We start from the raw sequence: 5,374 nt of genomic DNA on the forward strand, positions 1-5,374 counted from the left end.
CTCTAGTAACTACAACTGCATGAACCCAAATGGTACACTTTCTGTGTGCAGTTGGATCCCTGATTTTGTTAATATTTACTGCCTTTATGTTTCCTTCCCTTCAACTGTGTCAGTTATCTGCCTCTACCTTTGTAAAAGTGTGTGTGTGCATGTGTGCGTTGTATCAAATATTCGTGGAACGGAGGAGTATAAGAATGGAAGTGAGTAAATAAATATTTTTTAAATTCTATCTGGCATAAATAAATAATTGTGCTTACCTAATTATATCACAGTTGCCTTGTGTTGTCCCCACAGCAGACTGTGAACTCCAAACTCCAAATGCTTCAAGCAACATGTCTTTTTCACTACTCTATTCAATGATTGTTAAATAACAAAGTCCATTTCTTACTGTATTACTGTATTATTGATTCTTTTGCTCTTTTAAAAAAGATTTTACTTAGCTTTGCACAGTGGCAGTATTGTAGTCAATGAGGTTTATCTGAGGCACGATTATTGCTAATTAAAAAAGATTTTATATATTTATTTTAGAGAAAGAGAGAGTGCATGAGAAGGGGGAAGGGCAGAGGGAGAGAGAGAATCTCAAGCATACTTAGCGCTTAACAGGGAGCCCAAAGCAGGGCTCGATCTCAAGACCCTGGTATCATGACCTGAGCTGAAACCAAGAGTTGGCCACTCAACAGAATGAGCCACCCAAGCACCCTATGGATTTTTTTGCTTTGACCAGTAAGGAATCTGCTCAATTTTTTTAGAAACAGAGAAAAAAAATATGAGTTTTAGCTAAATATTATGAATGCAGGTCGCCTTTATGTTAAGGATAATTCAGAGTTAAGTAAACCAGACCATCTCAGGGTCCCATGGGAAGCCAAGCCAGGATTACAACCCCATACCCTGGCCATCCACTGATTTTTCCCTCCATATTTCAGTATATCAACTCTATGTTTATTAATAGGGTAATAGATATTCTGATTTCGAGATAACAGTAAAGTCAGCTTTTAATCAGTCTCAGAAAGTAAATTATGAATAAAAATAGACAGGGAACAGTTACACAGGATGAACTTGGACATTCAGCCTTCATTGCATAAACAAGCTCAAAATCCAACTAATGCTTTTAATAGACTCTACATAACTATCATTTGTCTTGGAAAGAGATAATAAATTAATGGTGTAAGCAGCAACCAGATTTATATATACATTAATGTCCTAATTTATGAAAACCAATTTGTGTGGTAGGGGAAAAAGAGTGCAATGCATTTCTCAATTTGTTCCCGTGATCTCATTTACCTTATTACTTTGTTATTATTTGTAAAATTAATTGATTTCCCTTTTGCTCCACACTTTTCTCTGATTTTCTAGAAGGGGCAACAGCTGCTTTCTCAGTTCTGAAAGGCACAGGGAGCCTGTGGCGGCTGAGATGCTGACTAGTGGCTTGGTGCCCATAAGTGCTGTGATTTCCCCTCCAAGCTCTGTCAAATGAACCGGAGAACGGCTGAAAAGCAGGCCCTGCTATTCTCAGCACAGACTGGCAACAATTTGTGCTAAATTGCATTGAATTTGGGGATCCAGACAAATGCCCACTCGGGACTAAGTTTAACTCACCTGGTTTCTCTGAGTAACAGATAAATCCCAACAGAGGAAAACAGTTTTCAAATAAAGAAAAGGAAACTTGAAATTTTCTAATGTCTCCGGATTTGTGGTTGCTTCCTTACCTCTGCTCCTCATTCCTCCACTTTTGGGAAAATAATCTTATGTTCTAACCTAAGTTTGTTCACATTTTTCCAGGTTTGTGCCTGATTTTTTAACAGAATATGTGTGTCAGTATGACTTTGAAAGTTAAAACATGGGGCAAAGTATTCCCTGGGTATTAATAAGTAAAAATAAAGATAATCTTCACATCAGATACTAATGAAGAAGCTTTCTAGAAAATATCACAAAGCCTCATTGTATCTTAAATATTAATTTAGCCGAGTCAAATGGTACAATCACATTAAATCAGCTACCGATAATTGAGAGTTTGGGCATTAGGGTAAGTGAAAACTCCAAACTGACTGAAAAAAAAAATACATTCACTAACTCTAACACATGACATTTCTCCAAGTGTCCCAAAGAACAATAAGAACTAGCCAGTCCCACTTCTTCCCCATCCTCTTACCTGACTGTGGTTTTCAGTCTCCTGACTCTCATGATTTTTAGCTCCTCTTCAGACCTTTCTGTATCCTTAATGATCCTTAACATTCCACCCTCACATCTTTTATGTTCTCAAATATCCTCTATAGTCTAATGACTCCCTGTGCTTAACCTTTTCTTTCACAGGCAGGTTTCATACCTGTGTCTCTAACAACCTACAGGACATCTCTATCTCCATACCTGTGTGTCTAACAACCTGTGGGGCATTTCTATCTAAACCTGAGCAGCTCTCTCAAGGGCCACTAGTCTGCATGAAGTGCTCAGTCAGTCACCCTCGACTCTCCACCCCCGATATCCAATGGGTCAATGATATCTATCAATTCTGCTTCTTCCTCTCAGAACTTAGACAACATTCCCCTTGGAGACATTTGCATTTCCACTTGAGGTGATCTCCGTCATTGAGCCTGTCTTCCAGCACACAAAACTTTCCATCTGATGTCACCATTCTGCCCAAATTTTTCAAGGACCTCTCCCTGTCTCTGAGAGAAAACGAATGGCTTCATTACAATATTCATTCCATCGGTCTATCTAGTCACTCATCTATTTGTTTACTCAACAAATATTCACTCAGCCCTTCCTAAAAGCCAGGCACTGTTTATACTGAATGTGCAACAGAAGGTAAAATACAAGACCATGGCTTCTCTGAACCCCGGCCCTTTATCCAGCCTCATCTCCATCCTCTCTCCCTACTATACCCTACACTCCATTCATACCAAATTTCTGAGTTTCCTAAATATGCTTTATACGTTCTACCTCCCTGTCTTTCACACATCCTAGGCTCTCTTTTATTTTTATTTTTTTTAAGATTTTATTTATTTATTTGACAGAGAGAGACACAGCGAGAGAGGTAACACAAGCAGGGGGGGAGTGGGAGAGGGAGAAGCAGGCTTCCCGCCGAGCAGGGAGCCCGATGCGGGGCTCGATCCCAGGACGCCGGGATCATGACCTGAGCCGAAGGCAGATGCTTAACGACTGAGCCACCCAGGAGCCCCTAGGCTCTCTTTTAAAATGAACTTTTTTTCCCTCTGAATTGTGAATTCCTAATGATACTTAAAGACCAATGTCAAGTGTCACCTCTTCTGAGAAATACTCCCAGGCTGTCCTAAAGAGTGTGGACCACTCATTGAGAACTCTCAGTAGGGTTTTATTCCTATGATAGACATCCTTCAATTAAACACATCTAAAAAGTGGCCAATAGCTAAGCACTACAGGATGGACTGTCGTTTTCTATTTATTTATTGCTTTTTTTTTTAATTTGCAGCACCTCAAATAATGCCTTTCAAACCATTAAATGTATGTTGGGTAAAACAAATTTTTCTCATTCCACTTCATAAATGTAAAAAGCAAACTAGTTTGGTAAAATGAATTGTCTAATTCTAGTGATGGAGGCAAAACAAATGAATTTAAAATAAACCCTACTCCCAACTTTTCTGGGTGAAAGGAAAAATTGGTCTTCTGGCAATTTTCACTGCTGCAATTATTTTTATGACCTAGTTAGAAGGTAAATGAATGACCTAAATGAAAAATCTGATGTAGATGAATGTACTGATGGGTTTCAGAACTTGAAGACAAGGTGCTTTTCTCACACATGCAGCTTTGAGAGGTTCTAGGAAAATTGTGTGCTTCCACATCATTTACTCCCAAAAGTTAAGGATTTTGTGAGCACCTCTCTAATTACACTTTAAGATGTAAGTATGCAAAATGACCTCCTTTGGCCATATTAGCAGTAGCTGTCTTATTCTCAACCTGCCACTTCTTGAAAGAACATTAGTTTTTACCAATGGCTACTATTCACATAGTTTAGAATAAATGTCTTCACAGTCCCTCGGCATAACTCAGAAAACTGACAGGGTATAGCATATTCTCCTACCCAATCTCTCCTTTGCTCCCCACCCCCACCCCAAACCCTTTCCAAGGCACCAATGTAAAAACTAACTGATAACATTCTGTATTCTTCACCCATCGCTGGTCTATTATGATCTAAAACTGGGCTGCTTCTGGCTACCGGGTGGAAATCCCATGAGCATCTATTGCTACATCATTCAAAGACCAGCAGCCTGGGATTCTGAAACACAGGAGTAGAGGAACAGGAAGAGGCTCTCATGGGACATTTGTTTCTTGCAGATCCATAAAGCCAAAGTCTTCCTGGCTGCTTTTCATACATGGGTTCATTCTTTGTTAAAAAGATATGGCATAAGGCTTAGCGGGTATACAAGAACTCAAGCTGTTGGATTGTATAGAAAGGGGGAAGGTATTTTGTCAGCTTTTGAGATTTCTTTTTAAAATGTGACCAGACATTCATATACGCATACAGACTTTCATTTTAATCAGCAACATGCAAATTGCATATTCATCTGGCTAGTCATAGGGCAGGCACTGTTCATAGAGATAGGGCTATGCATTATAGACACAATTCTGGTGAAAAGGAATCTTTGTTTTAAAAAAAGTACTGGAGGTGAAAAGAAACAAGTGTTATAAAAGCAAACACAATTTGGGACCAGGACTCCTGAGATGTGGTTCTTATTTCTGGTTGCCTAGTACAAAGCCAATCAAATTTCCCATGATTGTTTTAAAAACGTCAATACAAACTCCACCATAAGATACAACTATTTGATTTCCAAATGTTTCTGTTTGCTACATTGGTGCAGTTTTCCTAACAAAAACCTTTTAGTTGATTATGAGTGAGTCCTATTTCCATGCTGGCTTATTTTTAACAACGAATTCCAATGCAGTCAGGACTATTTTTGTGGCTGAATATGCTGAATGTCATTCCAGACTCTTTTTGTCAAACTCATCAGTATCATGCTATATATCTATGTTTAATGTTAAAATAATAATAAGTATTTATATACATTTTATATTTCTTATATGATAAAAAAGACTATTTTCACCCTATGCTTTTATTTAGTCAGTGATTATCTCTTTCACATCCTGGGGAGCATCAAATTTATACTTAATTGTAATACTCTACAGGAATGGTGAATCTGCCTTAACATTCCCACCCCCATACCTACTTCTGAGTCACAGGGAAGAGTCATGGGATGATTCAACTTCCGTTTGATCCCAGGTACATATGATGACTCTCTTTTCTTCTATTTCTATAACACATGGAGATTTTGGAAAACTATGGCCAATCTCTGCTTCCCCCTTCACCGCACTGACCATCTTTTACTGTTAGTACCTAATAATC

The 5,374-nt window shown here is 38.6% G+C and overlaps 1 pseudogene; it reads left to right on the forward strand.

Moving 5' to 3' along the window:
• The first annotated feature begins 438 nt into the window (after positions 1–438).
• LOC115944756 (U4 spliceosomal RNA) lies at positions 439–520 on the forward strand (annotated as a pseudogene).
• Positions 521–5,374: the final 4,854 nt, after the last annotated feature.

This window comes from Leptonychotes weddellii, chromosome 6 (genome assembly GCF_054177405.1).
Source record: "Leptonychotes weddellii isolate Sample4059 chromosome 6, ASM5417740v2, whole genome shotgun sequence".
Taxonomy (NCBI): domain Eukaryota; kingdom Metazoa; phylum Chordata; class Mammalia; order Carnivora; family Phocidae; genus Leptonychotes; species Leptonychotes weddellii.